A 24626-nucleotide genomic window follows, 5' to 3' on the forward strand; every position below is an offset into this window, starting at 1 on the left:
TTGTCCACATCGCTCAAGGCAAGCATCTCGGTCAAATACAACAGCACAACAATTTCCACCAATAGAAAGATATTGTCTGGGGTGTTGTGTCGAACACTTCTCGAAGGATTGTCTGTTGAAACCACATGAGGAAGGCACCTCTCAACCAAAGGTTTCACTTAACCTTGTAGGGGCAATTCCATCACCACCTTCATCTGAGAATGAGGATGTCGTGCCACTTAGAGTCATGACTAGATCACAAACACGAAACGCTGAAATACAGACTGATGAGACACCTCGAACCCGGGCCGCAAAGACAAATCTAGTGGACAAAACCCTACAGTCCAATAGAAAAAAAACCACTAGGAGAAGGAAGAACCGAAACAAACAAACTAAAAGTACATCCACTAGTTCTCAGGAGACCTCTAAACAAAACATACGGGATAAAACTTTTACATCCCAGGAAGTGCGTGAGGAACATCAACCTCAACCTGAGCCTAGTGTTAAACAAGATAAGGCTAGTACGACTGAGGATAGTTCTGGGGGTTCTGTTTTTGTGGATAAAGTGAATGAGACTCTAGAGGCCATCATTGATGCTCATAGAAGTCGCATTGCAGCTTTATCTGAGCTACCCAAAAAGCTTCAAGAATACCCAAACCCTCGTGAGGAGAAGATCAATCTAGCTGTACACCAGCAACTCATTAGGGAAGCTCAGTCAATACTTGAGGGACCACCACCACCTATTCCTCGTGGCCCAACCTCTCTTAAGCCAACATTAGAAACTATACCAGAAGTGTCATCAAGTAGAGAAATGAAAAGTGAGCTCATTTCACAAGCTCAGAGCGAAAGGTCTGCACCAATTGACACTCCATTGAAAGAAGAAAGTCAACCATCACCTAGCCTTGTCTTCCCATGCAATGATGAAATTATTGATGCTAATGAGGACATGGCAAATGAAATGTGGGCCGCAGTAACTGAGAAAATTAATGAGAACATGTCTTCTGTTAGTTCGCCTCCATTCTCTGAGGTGGATTTTACCAGAGACTCGGAAAACAAATTTAGACACCCAAGCATCCAGGAGGAAGTTCAAACAATTGTTTCTCCTAGAAGTAAGCATACAATGAAAACCTTACCATCCTATCTGGGAGAATATGAGAACTGTTCTCAAACCTTGAGGATACCCTCCATGCATAAAAGGTTGACTAAGGAGAAAGATATGAGTATGGTGCAAGCTATTTTGTCTGCACCAGTGGCTTGTAACTTACCTTTGCTTGAATTGATAAAGCTTAAACCTGAGTTGTGGAATGATATTGCCACATGTTTGTCAGAGCAGGTATTGCTACAAAAGGGTCCCCATGAGTGTACTATACACTCTGAGACAAAGCATGTAATGCCAGTTCCTATCAACAAATTAGGAAAATTTTGTGAAGACGATCAGGGAAATGCTACCCTCCCATTAGAAGTGCGAAAAGTATCTTCAACTGCAATACTTGATAGTGGTGCAGGAGTAGGCATTGTAACAAGGTCTATTTGGGAAAAATGGGGCAAACCAGCTATTAGGAGTACCAGGATGCGCTTGCAGCTAGCAGATGGAAGCTTAGAACATCCCCTTGGGCTGCTTGAGAACATATTGGTCACCACATGTGGGATTGAATATGAGCATACCTTTGCAGTGGTGGATTTTGGAAAACATCCAAACTACGAAGTGATATTGGGTAGACCATTCATGCGACAATTTCAAATGATTCAAGATTGGGGATACAATTACTTGTACCTCCGACATGATTCTGTCATCACAAGGGTCAACCTAAGAAATCACTCATATCGTGATGTAACAAGGTCTCCAATAGATGAGTTTGATTCTGCTTCATCTGAGGGCTCAAGAGTTACATTATCAGAGGGGCGAGAAGATCTATGGATGTGTGGAGCCTCATGTAGGGATTTCAACACTGAGAGACTTAAGGGTAATCGAAGTGTATCAGACGAGGCATACATTCCACAACCCTTCCCTGAGCATTTAATTGATCCATTAGAATGGAGTCATGTCCTTGCAACATTATCGACATGTGCTTTACCGAAGCCAATTCAATTTTGTGACTCAGATGGATATGATATTATTCCTATAAGAATGGTACAACCACGTGCTCTTCTAGATCATTTGTACTATAGGGATACATCCAAAACAACAGCTATGCATGTCGAGGAAGTCTCAGTTGAGAATTTAACACTCGAATCTGTTAATGATGCTGATAAGAAAGAGACACAAGCTCCAACACAAATGATGTGGATAATTGATGAGTACTCAAGTGAGGGCCATGGCTGGCATGTTCCAACTACTCTAATTGCTGCTCAAAGAAGGCCAGGCAAGAAGGATTCATCAATGTGGCTACCCAAAGATGCGTACAAACTTGTACCATCTATTCCAGTTGCTAAGCCTCTTAAGAAGCACATCATTTCCAAACCTAAATCTCGCATTGTTACTCGATGGATCCCAAAACGGGTTCTTAAAGCACAAGGTTATTATGAGGGTGCAACATCAATTTGGCTTCCAAAATGTCAAGGATTGCTAAAGGTAAAAGAGTGTTTCAGAAAGATTCCAAGAGCCACCCCTGATTGCCCATATCAGTGGGTACAAAAGAAATCAACACAAATTCCCCAAGACAGGAAAGGTGGCTGTGATAGCACTTACAAATCCACTTGTGTTGATCTTCCTAAAACATGTATTGAAACAACTGTTGCCCCTATTTCTCCTTGTTACATAATTCAACCATCAACTGGTGTACCTAAGACAAGTCCAAAGGAGTCTCATTTGAGCATAGATTCTAGCATTTCAATGCCTAAATCCTCTTATCTTGCTCAAATTCCAAGACAATTGATAAAATTCCCACCCAAGAAGGACATACCTAAAACCAAAGATAAGGCATTAACACTACAAATGAAGCTCTTTGGTAAATCAATGTTTGAATAGTGTGGTTCCTTATGCCTTTTGAGAATTATGTTCTTTTTGACACGGGCCCACCATCAGCGCAAGAGTAACTCAGTGACTCCACAATAAGAACGACAAGCCAGGGCACTTTTTTCCCACTGGGTTTTTCCCCTCGGCTATATTCGGTGTTTGGCACCAATGGCAAATTTTATTTTATTTTTTTCTTTTCTTTTCGTGTTTGTTCATAAAAATTTTGCAGAGATCTCCGAAAAAAACAAGAGCATCAAACACGCCCCACTAGTCCACCTATTGTGCAAACAAATTAGGAAGGGGGGAGACATGCTACGCCTACAAAGATCAAGGAGGAACAATCTGCACAAAATCAGCAATTCATCAATGCAAACGAACAACATCAACAGGGCACTACAACAGGTGTATTCAACTCTTAATCTTTATTTCTTTATGTGCTCTTATCTTTCGAATATATGGTTTGCATGTTCACACAATATTGGCTGGTTTTAGTTTTTGATTAGTTGTTAAAATATGGTGAGTACATTCTAGACTCTTAAAAGACTTGGTAAAAGATATTTCTATCTAAAGACAGTGTAGGATATATACCAATGGAGTATGCCAAGTACTTATGTTTTCAAGGTATATTAGTTATCCTTAGTGGTAGCTACCTCTTAGATATGAGCTAGGTGCTAGGAGTAATAAAAATTTACGAAAATGTGCCCTAAAAAATATATATCCAAAATAAATTGAGACAGGAAGTGTCTATCGCCATGTGAAATGCTTGGTAGGACCTGAGGTTGTCTTAGCACCTTGGGGCCGATGCCTTGGTTTCCATGGGGTGAACACTGATGTCTAAAAACTTCAGAAGAAGAACTTTGAGGAATCTATCGCCTTGATAGATGTTGGTAGGACTCGGGGGTACACTATGGGCCCTCAAGACCGATGCCCTCATCTTCAAGGGGTACTCCTTAGGTCATAAAAGAAAGAAAAAGGGTCTGTCGCCCTTGAGATACTTAGCGGTCTTTAGATTCTCTTGGCGGAGGTCTCTTGGCCATTGCTTGGGTCTCATGGGGATAGAACCTTAATCTTTATCACCTTCTACACACATAAAAAAAAAAAAAAAAAAACAACAAGAGAGAGCTCCAATCACCTTTGCTCATATTTAGGAGTAGGGTTGCCACTTAGGAGTAACTTCCATACTGATAGGACATTGAGACTGCGGTCATAACCGGAGGTGTACAAAGACACTTGCCTTTGCATAGCATTATCTACTACCTAAGTCTCACTTTGACTAGTTTTTACTCACCTATTTTAGTACTAATTAAAACTATAATCAGCCCTGCACTTGTATGCTCACGTGTGAAAATTATCATTGCTGATTTTTCTTTTCTTTTCTTTTCTTTTTCTTTTTCAATAAAATACTTCAATGTATCAATTGTTTTTTGTTGCAGCTCTTGCTACTACCGCGCTCGAGGACGTGCGCAAAATAGGAAGGGGGGAGTGTTGCATGCAAATGAAGATCAATACAAGGATGCCGAGGATGCAACAAAAAAAGATACTTAGGGCTCTTGTAAAGAGTTCCACTTTGTAGATGAATGTGGGAGAGGGTTTGATAATAATCCCACATGGGGACTTATGGGAGTCCTAGAATTTTTGTATAAAAGGTGGCTCATTTGAGAGCTTAGACACACTTTTGGGCTTAGTTCATGTAAGAGCTCCTTTGAGAGACCTACTCTCCCTCTTCTCCATAGAGGTGAAGACTCTTCTCTCACCCCATCTACATCATTGTATGAGGTAAATCTCTTCATTGAATCATTAGCAATGTCATGAGTCATTCTCATCCTCTTCTCTAATCATTTTACTCTTATGCATGCTTTTAGTATTTCATTTTTGAGTACATGGATTGATTTGAAGCTTTCATGGAAGCTTGATGCTTGAATGTATGCATGCTTGTAGGAAGATAGGAGTGGAGTAAGGTCTTTCTCTTTGCTTGAGTGCATAGTGATTGTATTCCTCTTGCTTGTATTTGTGAATGAATGGGTGTGTAGGAATGAGGACAAGTTGAGCTTGTGTGTATGCTTAGTCTAGTGTCAAGTGATGGTAGCCATGAGCATTCTCTCCATTTGTGGATAAGCTCTTGTGCACCGGTACGGGTCGAATCCCTAGCTCCGAAAGGGATGCAAATCCCATTGGATTGAGCTTAGTGTGGATCGTACTCCTCTTGCTACAAGAGAGAGAGTTTTCCGTCTCTCCAGTGTTCACTCACAAGAGCGTGATGATCATATAGAACACCTCAGACTTGTGTTTCAAAAGTGTCAAGTTTATCGTATATGCTTGAATCAAGTGCAAATTCATGGTAAGACAAGGGAAAATTTTGGGCCATATTGTTTCTTGCAAAATGGGATTTCAACAGATATGGATAAAATTGATGTCATTGTCTCATTACCTTGGCCTATCAACCGTAAAGGGGTACAAATATTCATGGGACATTGTGGCTATTATCGTCGATTCATCTACATGTACGCTGTCCTAGCCAGACCATTATATGCTCTTCTTGTAAAGTTTAATTGGACTGATGAGTGTGAGGAATCCTTTGAAAAGTTGAAGCAAGCATTAGTGACTGCACCCATCTTACGGGCACCAGATTGGAACCAAATCTTTCATGTCCATATTGATGCTTCAAACTTTGCAATTAGATGTATTTTGGCTCAATCAAGAGAACATAATAAGGATTTCCCAATCTCATATGCTAGTCGACAGTTGAACAATGCTGAGAAGAATTATACCACAACAGAGAAAGAGAAGGTTTGTCCATGATATATGCAGTGAAAAAGTTTTGCCATTACCTTTTGGCAAACAAATTCATATTTTTTGTGGACCATCAAGCATTGCTATATTTGGTGAATAAGCCTTGTGCAACTGGAAGGATTGTAAGGTGGTTTGTCATCCTTCTTGAGCTTGATTTTGAAGTGGCAGTCCAAAAAGGAACAACTCATCTTAGGGCAGATCATTTGTCTCGAATCACCTCTGGCGAAGCTCCTGTGGGTGTGGATGATGATATGTTAGATTCAACACTTTTCCTTGTAGAGATAGCTCCTAAATGGTCTGAACCCATCTTAGAAATTTTGACAAGTGGGCGGATACAACTAGCGGGTCCTAATGTGGACCTATGGCGACCATTCAAGTTAATCTCAGGGAGATTATATCATCAAGGTAATGATGGAGTGTCGCGGCTTATTCCTAACCCTGACCAATATGAGGAGATCTTGGAATGGGCACATGGGGGTATTGATGGAATCCATGCATCAGCTACTACTTATGTGCGACGTATATCTCAGGATGGGCAATGGTGGCCTACCATGCATGCGGATGCTGAAAAATTTGTTCGTAACTGTGCTTCATGTCAAATTCAACAGCCAATTCATAATGTCACATTATTCCAAATTTCAACTACACCAAGTTGGAGTAAGTATATTGTGGACTATCTTCAGCATGGTCATACTGATCGAAAAATTCCTAAATATCAAAAGCATGCTATTGAAGTTGAAGCGGCACACTATATGCTGATAGAGGGCCAACTCTACAAGAGGGGCAAGGATGGCAACTTACGCATGTGTGTATGTGAAGCTGACTACTTGAAAATCTTGACTCATGCACATGTAGGTGTTGGGGGTGGACACTTTTCGGGCAATACCACAACTAAGTTGATTACATGGTCTGGGCTTTGGTGGCCAACCTTACAAATGGATGCCGTAAAACGTTGTGACGATTGTCAAAGGACCAAACCTCCCATCACAAAGGACAATATGCCATTGCGGCCTATGTTAAGAACACGTGCTTTTGCCAAATGGGGTATTGATTTTGTCGGTCCCATTAAACCTCCAGCTCGTCGCACGCATGCCGAATATATTATAGTCGCAACTGACTATTTGACCAAATGGGTAGAGGCAAAGGCTACAGTTAAAAATGATGCCAGAACCATAGCCAAAAAGTTCTTGTATGAGTACGTGTTTACACGTTATGGCTTACCTATTGAAATCGTTAGTGATCAAGGTGTGCACTTTGTGAATGAGGTCATAGAGTTTTTTCTTCAAGAATTTATGGTAATTCACAAACGTTCTGCACCCTATCATCCCCAAACCAATGGACAAGCTGAGCGTACTAACAAGATTCTCTGCACAGCACTCACAAAGATTGTTGAGGGACATAGGACTGATTTTGGGAGCAAAAGTTGCACTCAGTTCTTTGGGCATATAGGACAGCCTATAAAACATATGTGGGCACAACCCCATTTGAGCTTGCTTTTGGGCTAGATGCAACTTTTCCCATTGAATTTCTTGTATCTACTCTACGAGTTGCTAAACAATTGGACTGGACTGGTCATGAGCTTTCTCAATGCATTGATGAATTGGAAAAGCTTGATGAGACCCGCTTATTGGCGGTAATGGGGATGTATGCCGAGAGAGGAGACAAAAGCAATGGTATGATAGAAATGTAACAACTGGCCGATTCAAAAAAGGGGACCTTGTGCTCTTGTACACACTTAAGAAGCATAAGAGAAAGCTCAAGAAACGTGGCCTAGGACCGTTTGTGATTAATGAGCTTACTCCAAGTGGTGCAGTGCGTTTAGAGACACTAGAAGGTGAGCAAATGCCTAACTTCATTAATGGAAGTCATCTCAAGAAATACAATGAACCATTAACTGAAGCCACATTGCTTCAACAAATGCATGCTGCACACACATGGAAAGAAGCACATGACCTACTTAAATGTCAGGCTCAAGAAGAGGCTAAAGCTACAGTTGCAGCGTCGCAAGGCTTCTATGTTGGCCTTACAGTTGGCTACTGATGAACAATATGTCGATTCTTTCAATATTCAAGTGTGTCTTCATCTTCATGAGACTACCTACTTTGTCTCTGCCTTAATTGACTCTGGTGCAGATTATAATGTTCTCTCATTTGACACATGGATAGCCTTGGGACAACCAACACTTGTGCACATTCCTATTAACTTACGAAGCTTCTCAGGTGAAGATAACCCTATAGAGGGAAAATGTGTCATTATGATGTCCATTCAGGATCACCAGATGTCAGTTCCCTTTTATGTGGCTAGTAAGTCCAAGGCAGTGGTAGAGGCTGTTCTCGATCGATCATGGTTAAGTGCTACCAATTGTTCATTAGATTGGAAGAATAGACAATACAAATTGCAAATTGATTCTGATTGCATCTTGGGATCTGCTACTCCACGAGCTTTATCATGTCAAAAGGGTGGTATTTCTACCTTACACAACCCACTTTCAAAATCTGCTCTTGAAGCTCCAACACAAATGATGTGGATAATCGATGAGTCCTCAAGTGAGGGCCATGGCTGGCATGTTCCAACTACTCTAGTCACTGCTCAAAGAAGGCCAGGCAAGAAGGAATTATCAATTTGGCTACCCAAAGATGCGTACAAACTTGTACCATCTAGCCTAGTTGCTAAACCTCCTAAAAAGCACATCTTTTCCAAACCTAAACCTCAGATTGTTACTCATTGGGTCCCAAAGCATGTTCTTAAAGCACAAGGCTATTATGAGGGTGCAACAGCACTTTGGCTTCCCAAATGCCATGGTTTGCTAGAGGTAAAAGAGTGTATCAATAAGATTCCAAAAGCCACCCTTGGTTTTCCATATCAGTGGTGGGTGCAAAGGAAATCAACACAACCTCTTCAAGATAGGATAGGTGGTTGTGATAGCACCTACAAATCTCCTTGTGTTGACCTTCCCAAAACATGTATTGAATCACCAGTTGTCCCAATTTCTCCTTGTTACACAATTCCACCATCAACTTGTGTACCTAAGACAAATCCAACTTTACATGAGTCTCCTTTGAGCATAGATTCTAGCACTTCACTGCCTAAATCCTCTTATCTTGCTTAAATTCCTCGACAATTGCTAACCTTCCCACCTCTTAAGAAGGAGATACCCAAAACCAAAGGTAAGGCATTAACACTACAATTGAAGCTCTTTGGTAGATCAGTGTTTGAATAGTCTCACATTTACTAATGTGGTTCCTTATGCCTTTAGAGGATTGTGTTCTTTTTGAGATGATCTTATCTACAATGTTTTTGATAGGGATTGTAATGATGGATATGAGTGTATAAAGTTTGAAGTTTCTAAATTTCATTGTTCTATGACCAGATACCTCCTGATGGATACTTGGCGAGATACATGTCCACCATGCATTGACCCTGATAGTACTCAACCTGAACATCGTGGGGGTTATAGTGCTCCTCCTTTTCAAACTCATTCTAGGTACTTTTATGCTCCCTTAGGTGAAAATTGTTGTGGGCATCACTTTGTCACTTTATTCTATCAACAGCATCACCCATTTCCACATTGTCACTCAAGAGTGTGCACGACTCGTATTAGGAGAAGCTTCACACATTTGTTGGCTATGCTGCTCTTACTTTCGACGATATGGCATGGGCTTAATGAAACAAATTGTGGGAATTACACCCCAACGCCATAACCTTCTTGATGTGAGAGTACCAGACCTGAAAAGATGCAAGGGGGAAGAGAGCTTGAGCTCTTGCAAGCACACACACACACTCACAAAACTCACAAAACCCTAATAGAGAACACACAAGGTGAGAGGCTGAAAATCTTCTTCTTCTCTACTCAACACTCAACACACCATATACAAGAATAAGAGTACACACAATATGAAAGGTACTCAACCAAATACATACACGGGTTCTCTATAGTGTGAACCCGACTAAATGAGCTGGCGCTATAACTATGCCAGTCTCTAGAGTGGCTGTCACACAGCCTGTCATCCCACTGGCCGCATATCACCCAAGATCTCACCAACCATGCCAGTGGTGTAAGTGCGGGGCCTATCCCCCAGGCGGGTCATCAGTGTCCACCGCCTCACTAGAGCTCGATATCTCAACACTCCCCCTCGAGCTCAACTCCATCTCATGTACACCAAGTGAAGCCCTGAATCTGCGGAGCTTCTCTGTACCCAATGCTTTGGTGAAGATGTCAGCTACCTGATCCTCTGTGCTGACATAAACAAGGTCAAGGTCTCCTGCCAAGACCTTCTCTCTGACGAAGTGGTAGTGGACCTCTATGTGCTTCGTACGAGCATGAAAGACTGGGTTCCTGGCCAACTGTATACTACTAATGTTGTCACAGAAAATGACAACTTGTCTATCCACTGATAGACCCAAATCTGCAAGTAGCTTTCTCAACCAAGCTACCTCACATGCTGCCATAGCAGCTCCTCTGTACTCGGCCTCTGTACTCGATAGAGCAACCGTAGGTTGCTTCTTGCTGCTCCAAGTCACAGCAGCACTCCCCAAAGAAAACATGAATCCACTGGTAGATCTTCTATCTGAGATACTACCAGCCCAATCAGCATCTGTGTACCCATGTACACATATCTCTGTCCCAGTCTCATAGAATAGTCCACAATGCAAAGTAGACCTCACATACCTCAGTATGCGTCTCACTGCATCCAAATGCGGTTTTCGTGGAACCTGCATAAACTGACTCACCAACCCAACAGCATAGCTCAAATCTGGTCTGGTGATCGTCATGTAGATCAAACTTCCTACTATGCTCCTGTACATAGTAGGATCCTCCAAGATCTCTCCTGAATCTGCACTCAACTTGCCATTCTGATCCAATGGCACAGAAATAGGCTTACAGCCTGTCATACCATACTTGGACAACATGTCCAAGCCATACTGTCTCTGCAGTAATCCAATACCATGTGGTGACCTAATCACCTCAATGCCCAAGAAATATCTGAGCTCCCCCAGATCCTTCATCTCGAACTTCTGTCTAAGCAAGATCTTTACATCAAAGATCTCTGCATCATGGTCCCCCGTAATGATCAAGTCATCTACATAGATGACAACAAGCACAACTCCTCTATCACCATGTCTCACATACAATGAGAAATCTGCATTGGCTACATGAAAGCCAATAGTGACAAGATATTCAGAAATCTTGTCAGACCATGCTCTTGGTGCTTGCTTTAAGCCATACAAGGCTTTCTTCAACCTGCAAACATGCTCGGGGTGACCCACATCCTCATAACCAGGTGGCTGCAACATATACACCTCTTCTTGCAAATCCCCATGCAAGAATGCATTCTTTACATCCATCTGATGTAAAGACCATTGCTTTGACGCAGCCACTGCTATCACAACTCTCACCGTTGCCATCTTGGCAACTGGGCTGAAAGTTTCCTCATAATCAATCCCATATGTCTGCGCATATCCTTTGGCTACCAATCTAGCCTTGTACCTGTTTATGCTTCCATCACTGTTATGTTTAACTTTGTACACCCACTTGCATCCAATGGCTTTCTTGCCTTCAGGCAATTGCACTAAATCCCAAGTTTCATTTCCATATAGTGCATCCATCTCCTCATCCATAGCTTTCTCCCAATTCACATTTCCAACAGCCTCATCAATGCATGTGGGCTCAACAACCTGCACAACCTTTGCCATATATGCATAGTGATGTGCCACATAACCGTCATATGTAAATCTCTGCACAGGGTTCTTCACTCTCCCTGATCTTCGCAGCTTTTCATTCATGGCTTCCATAGCCTTCTTTACACCAGGTGTTCTCATAGCTGGGATCCCAAGCTCCTCATCAAGGCTCATATCTGAGCCACTAGACTCTCCATCAACATGAGAATGCCCTGCAGAAATGTCAGGCATACCAAGGGGCTCAACCACTTTCTCTTTTCCTTTACGTGATGTACTAATCACATTTGCAGGGCTGGTATTATGACGCAGCCTGCCACTCCATGGTCTATCAACAGACCCACTAGATGAGGACTCTCCTGGTCCACTCAAAGACTGTGATTGCTGACCTGCATTCTGTGCAACCACACTTCCACTCAAATCAGCCCCAACAGCTTCTTTTTCAGCAGCATACCAGCTGCTCATCTCATCAAAGACAACATCCCTGCTTACCCTCAACTCACGTGTAGCAGGGTTATAACACCTGTATCCCTTTTGCTCAAGGGAATATCCAATAAACACACATTTTTCAGCTTTCGGATCCAGCTTGGTTCTCAGCTCATCTGGCACATGCACATATGCAATGCATCCAAAAACTTTCAGATGAGATAAATCTGGTTTTCTGCCAGTAAACCTCTCCTCTGGAGTTACATCATGTATGGCTGCAGTTGGAGTCCTGTTCATGATGTATACTGCTGTAGAAACAGCCTCAGCCCAATAGCAATGCGGCATATTTTTCTCTTCCATCAATGCCCGCGCAATCTCAGCAATGTGCCTGTTTTTCCGCTCAGCAACTCCATTTTGCTGCGGAGTGTATCTGCATGTATACTGTCTCCGAATTCCATTCTTCTTCAAAAATTCAGAGAACTCATTGGAGAAGTATTCTCCCCCTCCATCTGACCTTAGGCACTTAACATATTTCCCTGTTTGCTTTTCAACCAAAAATCTGAAATTCTGAAAGTGAGTGAATACCTCACTCTTCTCCTTCATGAAATATACCCACACTTTCCTTGTGTGGTCATCAATGAAAGTGACATAGTACCTGCAGCCTCCCATAGAAACGGTCTTCGTAGGACCCCATACATCTGAATGCACAACATCTAGTGCATTTCTGCTCACATATCTGTTACGTGGAAACACATGCTTTGTTTGCTTCCCAAATTGGCATGCTTCACAGATTTTCTGCATACCTTCCACTTTAAATTTTGGCAGTCCTGTCACAATTCCTTTTGTCTGCATAGACTTCAATCTCTGCACATTTACATGTCCAATTCTTTTATGCCATATGTCTGTGTCTGCAACAACTCCTGAACCATTTGCAAACATCGCAGCACTCATTTCAGGCATGTCTACATCCAACGTAAACATTCTGCCCACTCTGTTGCCTTTTGCAACCAACCTGCACTTGTCTTTGAAATCTTCAACATAACACCCATCAGGGTTAAACCGAACCTGCAACCCCCGCTCAATCATCTGGCCAACTGAAACCAGATTCTTTGTTATGTTCGGTACATGAAGTACATCTGCAAGGTACTTCACTTTGCCATCCTGCATAGATAATGGCACATCTCCAACGTGGGCAATTGGATGAGCAGTGTCATCCCCTGTTTCCACAAAACCTGGTCTTTCCGGGTTCTTCATCTCCTTGAACCACTCCCCATGACTCGTCATGTGGTTCGAAGCGCCTGAATCCACATACCATACATTATCTTTTTGTGCTGCATCAGCATTTTCAGACATGGCATTCACAACATGCTGCATAACAAACAACCTTTCATTGTCCTCATTATTTCTGCTTGAGGATGCATAGTTGTTTTGCTGTACTTTCCCATTTTGCATGTCAGCCTGCTTCTTATAACATTCTGACTGCACATGTCCTGGCTTACCACAATAGTAGCATTCACGTGCATCATTATATTGCCTTTGCCAATTTCCACGGCCTCTTTGACTCCCCCTGCCTCTGAATTTGCCTCTTCCACCTGCGTGTTGTTGTTGTTGTTGTTGATTCTGGGACTGTTGTTGCTGCTGCTGCTGCTGGCCATAATTCTGATTACCTGTTCGGCCACCTCCTTGACCGCGTCCACGGCCTCCTCTACCTCGTCCTCTTCCTGAACTCGTGTAGAAGGCTTGTTGCTCTGAACTGTTTTTACTTTGTGAAGACTGTTGGTCTTCACCCAAGCTCTTCTCTTCGATAATCAGCATAGACACCAAATCTGTAAAATTGGGAATGTTTTCCCGAGTCTGAATGGACGTCTTGAACGCCTTGTATTGTGGCCCGAGACCACGTAGACAGACTTCCACCTTGTCATCATCATCTACTGAAACACCAATAGATGCAAGGGATTCCACAATACCCTTTATCTTCAGCGCATAGTCATTCACAGACATGCTCTTTTTCTCCACAGTATGAAGTTCATTCTTCAACTGTATCTTACGAGCCTTGGTATTTGTTTCATAAAGCTTTACCAAGGTGTCCCACGCCTCCTTGGGGGACTTGGCATCCTGAATGTGCCCAATCATGGTGTCCTGTATACTAATGGAAAGCCAATACATAACCTTCCTGGCTCCTTGGTTCCAGTCTTTAAACTCTTTTACATCTGCAGCAGTCGGATTTATATCCGGTATCTCCGGTGCCTCTTCATGCTCACCTTCTATGTAGTCCCAATAGCCTTTTCCCATCAGGAAATTAGTCAACCTGAACCTCCAAGCATGGAAGTTATTCTTGTCCAGCTTCTCAGCCACAATCTGTGTTATGCCATCATTAGACATCTTGCCAAACACACAAATTTATCAGAAACTGCACTCTGGTTTTTTCTGCACAAATGCTGTATTTTCTGCACAGCGGTACTGCAGTACTCTCAAATGTCACAACCAGTGACTTCAATGCACATACATACACCCAATGGCAACTGTAGACCTCTTTGCAGCACCCACAGTGTCTGCACAGTCAATCTGTCTTCCTGCAGTTCTTAAAACAGAGTTCTGCAGAGAATCGATGACTTACCCGCAGTGCTCGAAATCGCCTGCTTTCTGAAAAACGGAGGTCCAGACGCGCCCGAAACGCGTTTTCGGCCCGAAAAGTTCAGTCCGAAGGACAATCCGAAGAACTGTATAGTTGCCCTAGAGCTTCACTCCCGCGAAGAAAGCTCCTCAATCGGAGATCGTTTGCCGGTGCCTCCCGTAGAGCTCCCGACAAGGGTGTAGTCACCAACACAATAGGGAAGAGTAGTTGAAGCTCTTACCCTCGTACCGCTTCTTGTGGTTCTCTTGCTTGCAGCTCAGCCCTTAGCACGAACCAGGCTCTGATACCATGAAAAGATGCAAGGGGGAAGAGAGCTTGAGCTCTTGCAAGCACACACACACACTCACAAAACTCACAAAACCCTAATAGAGAACACACAAGGTGAGAGGCTGAAAATCTTCTTCTTCTCTACTCAACACTCAACACACCATATACAAGAATAAGAGTACACACAATATGAAAGGTACTCAACCAAATACATACACGGGTTCTCTATAGTGTGAACCCGACTAAATGAGCTGGCGCTATAACTATGCCAGTCTCTAGAGTGGCTGTCACACAGCCTGTCATCCCACTGGCCGCATATCACCCAAGATCTCACCAACCATGCCAGTGGTGTAAGTGCGGGGCCTATCCCCCAGGCGGGTCATCAGTGTCCACCGCCTCACTAGAGCTCGATATCTCAACAAGACCGAGGACCAAATCAACGTAGATTACCTAAGGAGGTTCAAGCACAACAATGGAGGGATACATGCATAAATGACTTGCAACCACCTATCTTGCAAGCCCTCCTTCCCCCAGCCTCAACATGTCAATTTTGGATCACTATGAGTACCAATATTGAGCAATTCCAAAATCGAAATTGTCTGCTTAACCTTCCCATACAACCAATGCCATATTTTAGCGAGAGGAAGCACTCCTTCCTCTACCACCTTCCTCTACCACCTTCTCCTTCCTCTACCACCTTCTCCTTCGAGAGGAAGCACTCCTTCCTCTGCCACCTTCTCCTTCCAGAGACTGGTTTTTGTACAGGGGAGAAGGTGGTAGAGGAAGCACTCCTTCCTCTACCACCTTCTCCTTCCAGAGGCTGGTTTTTGTACAGGGTTGTCCTTGCATCCTGAAGTGATTGATACCATCTTTTCAATAGAAGTGGACACAGATCCACCACCAGTGCAAGGGTAAGCTTATCAACTCCACAATAAGATCAACAAGCCAGGGCACTTTTCTCCCACTGGGTTTTTCCCCTCGGCTATATTCGGTGATTGGCACCAATAACAAATTTTATTCTTTTCTTTTCTTTTCTTGTTTGTTAATAAACATTTTGCAGAAATCTCAGCTAAACAAGAGCATACAAACACGCCCCAATAGTCCACCTACCATGCACACAAATTAGGAAGGGGGGAGACATGCAATGCCTACAAAGAGCAAAGAGAAGCAATCTGCACAACATCAGTAATGCATCAATGCAAACGCTCAACATCAACGAGCACTACAACAGGTGTATTCAAATCATAATCTTTTGTTCTTTATGTGCTTTTAACTTTTGGATATATTGTTTGTATGTTCACACACAATTGGCTGGTTTAAGTTTTAAATTAGTTGTTAAAATGTGGTGAGTGATTTCTAGATTCTTAGAGGACTTAGTAGAAGGTATTTCTATTTGAAGACGATGTAGGATATATACCAACGGAGTATGCCAAGTTCTTATGCTCTCGAAGTATATTAGTTATCCCTAGTGGTAGCTACCTCTTAGGTATGGGCTAGGTGCTAGGATTAATAAAAAATTTACGAAAATCATGCCCTAAAAAATATATACAAGTGAATCGAGACATGACGTGTCTACAGCCATGTGGAATGCTTTTGGTAGGACCTTGGGTTGTCTTAGCACCTTAGGGCCGATGCCTTGGTTTCCATGGGGTGAACACTGACATCTAAAAGGTTAAGAAAGACCTTCAAGGACTCTATTGCCTTGATGGATGCTGGTAGGACTCTGGGGTACATTATGGGCCCTCGAGACCGATGCCCTCATCTTCATGGGGTACTCCTTATGTTCCTTATGTCAAAAAGAAAGAAAAGGGTCTGTCTCCCTTGAGATACTTAGCGGCTTTTAGATTCTTTTGGCGGAGGTCTCTTGGCCATTGCTTGAGTCTCATTGGGATGGAACCTTCCTCTTTATTCATCTTTTACACACACACCCAAAAAAAGAAGAAGAAGAAGAAGAAGAAGAAAAGGTCCAATCACCATTGCTCATATTTAGGAGTCGGGTTGCCACTTAGGAATAACTTAAACAATTGTAGGACATTGAGACTACGGTCATAACCTGCAGTGTACAAGCACACTTGCCTTTGCATAGCACTATCTACCACTTAGTCTCACTTTGACTAGTCTTTACTCACCTCTTTTAGCACTCTTTAAAACTCTAATCAGCCTTTCACTTGTATGCTCACGTGTGAGATTGTCATTGCTGGTTTTTTTTCAATAAAAGGCTTTACTTGTCTTCCATTGTTTTTTGCAGCTTTTGCTTCTACCGCGCCCGAGGACGTGCACGATTTAGGAAGGGGGGAATGTTCCACGGGAACACTCACGGGAGCACGGATTATGGACGGAGGCTGGAAGCAATTAATGCGAGAGAGCAGGATTGTAGCCATGGGAACATAAAGACGCACATAATTTTTTCATATTTTTGTGCCAAAGTGCAATGTAAATCGTTTTAGGCCAATGTGGGTTCTAAATGAGAGTTCTAAGTGTATTAAGCAAGGCTCACTTATGGGGTTGTCCGCCCATGTGTGAAAGAGGCCTAGGGTTAGGGTTAGTGGCATCTCTATAAAAGAGATGTTAGCTAAAGAAAGTGGACTTTTTTGCCATTCCCATAAGCTATTGAGTGAAGCTCTTGAGCTCTCAAGCTATGGCAGCTCTCTAACTCTCTCTCTATTGTACTCTAATGAGCATGAAGCTCCAATGAGTATAGCTCCACTTCATTCTCTTAATCTGTTTTAGTATCATTGAAGTAGATTAGTCTATGATTAGTTGAATGCTTCTTTCTTTCTCTTGTGTATGCTGCATGCTTGTAGTGTGTGTGTGTAGTCTCCATTGATGCAAGCTCTTGCACACTTCTTTGGCAATGAGTTATTCATGGATAGACTCTCTCTATGAGCTTGTGGGTTTGTGAATGTTACATTCTCTGCTTGCTTAAGCTTGTGGGTTAGTAGATGCATGCTTATGGATTTGCAGGCATTAGGGAAAGCTAAGATTTAATAAATGTTTGAATGGGATTAAGAGATTGCTATGCATTGCTTGTTGTCTTGATTAGTGTAGTGGATTTAAGGGATTGAGAGATTGATTGAGGTGTTGAATGGTTGAATCGTCAAGTGGTGGTTTGTGTATTTGAACTCTCCCTCATGGGATAAGCCTTCATGCACTAATCGGGTTGAGTCCTTGGATTGACATTGTGTTTCTTAACACATTTGTTGATCGGTAGTACTCTATGAGCACTATATTGCACGGTAGAGAGAACCTCTCTATGTGAGAGCCCACGCTATGGGGTAGTTGAAGATGATGGTTGATGTCCTTGGCTTTTTAGAAAGCCCAATCATATGCAACAAACTTAGCCTCATGAGAGGCTTCCAGTTCTTGGTCTTCTTTAGCTTCTTCTTCTTTGCAAAAAATTGGATCATGGCTAGATCCAACTCTTCACATTGCTTGCTATACATAGTCAAATCCCCTTGTTGGGTAGAAATCCAAGAGAATGCAAGTGTAGATATATGACTATGGTACATAGTGGTTTTCAATGTGGGAGAAGGTCTTAGCTCATGCATTTTGACATGGCTAGTGTCTAGTCTCCCTACATAAATGAAATGTTGCTCAACTGATAGGATGTAGAAATGCACATGATGACACTTTGGCATGGTCCAACACACAAGCATTTTACCTTAATGACTTTACATTTAAAATGAAACATGACACATGAATGATTGAAGTGCAATAAGTGACACATCATGTGTAATATGTATGCATCTAGCCATGAGAATAGCTCTGCTTCCCTCCTTTCTTCATGGTGACATGTCCTCCTATTGGAGGCAAGAATGCCCAAAGAATTGATGCTCTTAGCAACACAATGAGAAAGCCTAAATTAGAGATAAAAAACTCAAATCCAAGAACACTTGAAACTTCTTGACTTGGGTTGACTTGGGTCATCTTGATTTGATTAGTGCAAATGAAAAGCTTAAGCAATGAATTGTAACACTCCCAAATGAAAAAAAATAGTGAACTCGAGACAGTGAATAGGATGATTTGGAGTGAATGGTTGACATACCAAATCAAGTAGCTTTTGAGATGTGAGCTGATATCTTGTTGTAGTAGGTCCCCAATGTCAAGCTTGAACCATCAATTGAACTAATTGATTGAGATCACTTTTTGAGTTCTTGGCTATGGCTACCTGTAGATATGGGCCTGATCTGTCACTTGGTGTGAGTAGCACACAAAGCCATTTACTAAACCCTTGTAGGAGGACCTTGGTAAGGTATCAAAGAAACTACAGCTCATAGGGATTGTGAAATGATGCCTTCTTTCTTGAGATCTAGAGCATCAAAGAGAGGCTGTGAAACACACCCTATTCTGATGATAAGACAATGTCGTGAGATGTAGTCCACTATTTCTCGTGAAACTTCACAGAAGCAGTGCTCTAAGCATAAACAAGAGGCTCACAAAGGGAATTTGGATTTGATGCTACAAAGATTTTGATTTTTGACTTTTTCCTAAATTTCTACTATTTCTATAGATTCTAGAATCAAGATTTCGCAAACTTTGAGCTAATTGGCTAGCTATGGAGTTTTGCCTAGGAGAGCTTTAGAAGATCCAATTCAAATCTTTGAGAATGATCAAGTGTGTGAGCTATAGTAAGATAATTTACAAGTGGTGGTATTTTGGGAGAAAGAAGCTTTATGAGCTAATAGAGAAATTAGTGATAATTATGTAATTAAGAAGGCTAATGAAGATTAATACAAATATTATAATGATGCTCCAAGGCTTTGATACGAATTGTTGGCATTAGTGGTACACACTAAGCAAACCCTATAACATAATCATGGTGGATCAAAGGCTAGAGGAGACATGCTTAAGATATGGATTAGTGGTAAAATGATAAGTGATTAGGGTATATTAAGATATCAAGCTCAATTAGTGCTACGGTAAACATTGATGACCCGCTTGGGTGATAGCTTTTGCATCTACACCACTGGCATGGCTCATAACATTATGGGTAATATGCGGCCAGTGGGATGATAGGCTGTGTGACAACCATTTTGGATTACTAGAGACTAGCATAGTTATAGCACCAGCTCATTTAGTCGAGTTCGCATTATGGACAGACCCTTGTATGTTGTAGTAGTTGAGTACCAACCCATATAGTGTGTACTCTTATCTTTATGTTATGTTGGTTGAGTAGAGAAGAAGAAGATAGAAGAAAATTCAGCTATCCATCTCTCTCTTGTGTCTTGCCCTCTCTTGTGTGTGTGTGTTTGCTTGCTAGTGTTTGAAGCTCACCCTCTCCCCCACATTATCTTTAGGGTAGAGTCAAGCTTAATCACACATAAGTTTAATTAGAGTATAAGCATTGTATTAAACATAAGACTAGGTGCCTGCTATATAGGCAAATTACAATGCGTAGGGAGCCAAAAAATCCTCCTCAAATCACTCCCAGATTCTCTTCTAGAATATCTCCACACTCCACTATTCACTCTCCAAGATTCTAGGTGCTTGATTCTCTCTCCATAATTCTAGCATTCCTTGATTTATGGTGAGATGATTGCCATCTTCTTGGCCATTAGCTAAAGTAGAGAACTAAGCTACTTTTACACAATGATGAATTACAATGATCAAAATAACCTTAGACCAAATGACCCTTACATACATAAGTGACTAGGGATATTTGGTGAACGCTATGTCAACCCAACATAAGCAAGCCATAGCAGTTGCAAGGGAAACCACCATGGCATGCCCATGTATAGCCAAGCCTACACCCGGCCTTGGCTATGCATAGTATTTGTTATGCATATGTGTATTCCAAGCTTAACTTCTAGTTTATGTGTGTAGTGAGATGGTCGATACTCTAGAGGGTTACAACCCCTTAGACATGCCCAGATATACCCCTGCCCCAGGGGTTCTCTGAAGTTTTCATTCATGCCCAGACCACAAGCTATGAGCCCTAAAGAATTCTACCAATTCAGATCACAGGTATCTCTCAAAAGTAGAGAGTCATCGCCCAATGGTAATTTTGTGGGGCTACACCTTTAGGTCTCTCTACCACTATAGCCATACCGGACCCCACTCCCTCATCACGCAGACACTGGTGTGCACCCCTTCTCATTTCTCATCTACATGTAGATGTTGTAGTGGTGGTGGGAGTGGTTGTGGTGGGGATAGTGGCACGGATGGATTGAGCCCGCAACATGTGCACCCACCCATCTCCTCAATATCTAGTACACCACACACACCTTGTAGTCCTTAGAGTCCTCGCACACAAACAAGTGAGAAAGTTTATCATGTGCGCAATGTCATTGTGATTATGGATGATGTAGGAAAAGAGATGAAAGGGTGTATCCGCCAACTTCTCAAAGTTCAATTTAACCATGAAGTGATGAAGAATTGGGATACATTGGAACAAGATAAAAAGAACTTCATCATCTCGTAGATTAAGAGCAAGTACACTTTCTATCGGTGAGGTAGTACCTAATCATTGGATTAACAGTGTCATGGTGAAAACCATGCCATCACAGAGATCCGAGGTAAGGGATGCCTCAAAGGAGGGGGAGCCAAAATTGACTTGGCTAGATGATGAAGAGTGGGAGATGATTCAAGCACAACAGAGGGACATGCCTGACAAATACAGCCAGCAGAGTGGCATATGATCCAAGCACAACAGAGGGACATGCCTGACAAATACAGCCAGCAGAGTGGCATATGATCTGAGCACAACAGAGGGACATGCCTGACAAATACAGCCATCAGAGTGGCATATGATCCGAGAACAACAGAGGGACATGCCTGACAAATACAGCCATCAGAGTGGCATATGATCCGAGCACAACAGAGGGACATGCCTGACAAATACAGCCATTAGAGTGGCATATGATCCGAGCACAACAGAGGGACATGCCTGACAAATACAGCCATCAGAGTGGCATATGATCCGAGCACAACAGAGGGACATGCATGACAAATATAGCTACTAGCAGAGTTTCATATGATCCAACCACAACAGAGGGACATGCCTGACAAATACAGCCAGTAGAGTGGCATATGATCCGAGCACAATAGAGGGACATGCCTGACAATTACAGCCAGCAGAGTGGCATATGATCCCAGCACAATAGAGGGACATGCCTGACAATTACAGCCAGCAAAGTGGCATATGATCCAAGCACAATAGAGGGACATGCCTGATAAATATAGCCAGCAGAGTGGCATATGATCCAAGCACAACAGAGGGACATGCGTGAAAAAATACAGCCAGCAGAGTGGCATATGATCCAAGCACAATAGAGGGAGATGCCTGACAATTACAGCTAGCAAAGTGGCATATGATCCAAGCACAACAGAGGGACATGCCTGACAAATACAGCCAGCAGAGTGGCATATGATCCAAGCACAACGAGAGGGACATGCCTGACAAATACAGCCATCAGAGTGGCATATGATCCGAGCACAACAGAGGGACATGCCTAACAAATACAGCCAGCAGAGTGGCATATGATTCGAGCACAACAGAGGGACATGCCTGACAAATACAGCCAAGAGAGTGGCATATGATCCAAGCACAATAGAGGGACATGCCTGACAAATATAGCCAGCAGAGTGGCATATGATCCAAGCACAACAGAGGAACATGCCTGACAAATACAGCCAGAGAGTGGCATATGATCCAAGCACAACAAAGGGACATGCGTGACAAATATAGCTACTAGCAGAGTGGCATATGATCCAAGCACAACAGAGGGACATGCCTGACAAATACAGCCAGAGAGTGGCATATGATCCAAGCACAACAGAGGGACATGCATGACAAATATAGCTACTAGCAGAGTGGCATATGATCCAAGCACAACAGAGGGACATGCCTGACAAATACAACCAGTAGAGTGGCATATGATCCAAGCACAATAGAGGGACATGCCTGACAATTACAGCCAGCACAGTGGCATATGATCCAAGCACAATAGAGGGACATGCCTGACAATTACAGCCAGCAAAGTGGCATATGATCCAAGCACAATAGAGGGACATGCCTGATAAATATAGCCAGCAGAGTGGCATATGATCCAAGCACAACAGAGGGACATGCCTGAAAAAATACAGCCAGTAGAGTGGCATATGATCCAAGCACAATAGAGGGACATGCCTGACAATTACAGCTAGCAAAGTGGCATATGATCCAAGCACAATAGAGGGACATGCCTGATAAATATAGCCAGCAGAGTGGCATATGATCCAAGCACAACAGAAGGACATGCCTGAAAAAATACAGCCAGCAGAGTGGCATATGATCCAAGCACAATAGAGGGACATGCCTGATAAATATAGCCAGTAGAGTGGCATATGATCCAAGCACAATAGAGGGACATGGCTGAAAAAATACAGCCAGCAGAGTGGCATATGATCCAAGCACAATAGAGGGACATGCCTAACAAATATAGCCAATAGAATGCATAGTCACGGATGGAGAGTGTGGGCTCATTGCATCTTGGTAGTGGCATCTACAAGACCTTACGCAAGTACTTTGTAAGTTTTTTACTAATCTCTTATATTTTACTGTCTATGATGTGTATTAGTTGCATTAGTTGGTATACACCAATGAAGGATTCCATAGAGGCTGATATAAATGGCAATATGGCTATATAGAGAATGGAGAGTAGAAATCACATGTTCTTTATAGTGGAACAAGGGAGTTCTCTAGGAGTGGGTCTATTGTTAGAACATAGAGGATGATATATATAACAATGTAGTTGTAGTGAATGGAGAGCAACAAATCACATGTTCTTAGTGGACTAGGGAAGTCCTCTAGGAATGGGTCTTTTGTTAGACAATAGAGGCTGGTGTAAAAAACAATGTGCCAGTGAATGGAGAGAAACAATCACATATTTTTAGTGAAATAGGGGAGTGGTCTATTGTTAGACCATGGTCACGAAGGTTGAGATAGAATGCCAGAAATTATGACACATCATTTGGTGGTACTATAGGTATCACCAAATTCAGCACATTCACATGTAACATGAAAGGAAAAAAGAAGGTAGACCAGTCTTTTATAATTCTTGATGTTTTAACAAGTCATTCATTTATTTATGGGGATAGTGGCTAAGAATAGATCCTTGATGAGGAGTTTGGGATCCCAGATATTGATGTTTTAGCAAGTCATTCATTTATTGATGGGGATAGTGGCTAAGAACAGATCCTTGATGAGGAGTTTGAGATCCCAGCTATTGCTACACCTAGTGTATAAAGAGCCAAAGTAGTGTTGAGAACACATGGCAGTGATCCATATGTACACAAATCTATAAGGGAATAAGATATCTTGTCGTGGGATAGGTTGAGATATGAGGGGTATACAACCCATCATTACGAATATATGGTCAAAGAAATACAAGAGATAGAGCTGACATATTTTAAGGAAGCTCTTGGATATAACCATTGGGAAGGTGCCATGGGTGAAGAGATGGCTACATGAGTTGGTGCCTTTTCCTAAGGAGAGGAAAGCAATTGGATGAGTGAGCCTGTAAAGTAAAATAAAATTTAGATTTGTCTATAAGCACGTATAAAGCAACATTGGTAGCCAACATTGGTATAGCCAAGGAATATACATAGAGCTATGGAATTGATTATAAGGAGACTTTAGTCTGGGAGAACAGTCATTGTTATGGCTACAACTTAGAAATGGTCTTTACATCAAATGGATGTAAGGAATACATGTTTACATGGTGATTTACAAGAGGAGTTATCTACATGGTGCAGCCACCACCACAATATGAGAACCAGGCACGTCAAGATGTTGCTTGCAGGTTGTATACATGAATTATTTACATAAATGGATATAAAGAATGCATGTTTACATGGTGATTTACAAGAGGAGGTCTACACGGTGCTACCACCATGATATTGTTGAGATGTCAAGCT

Source organism: Cibotium barometz, chromosome 25 (assembly GCF_041138505.1).
Source record: "Cibotium barometz isolate CiBa-2024 chromosome 25, ASM4113850v1, whole genome shotgun sequence".
Taxonomy (NCBI): Eukaryota; Viridiplantae; Streptophyta; class Polypodiopsida; order Cyatheales; family Cibotiaceae; genus Cibotium; species Cibotium barometz.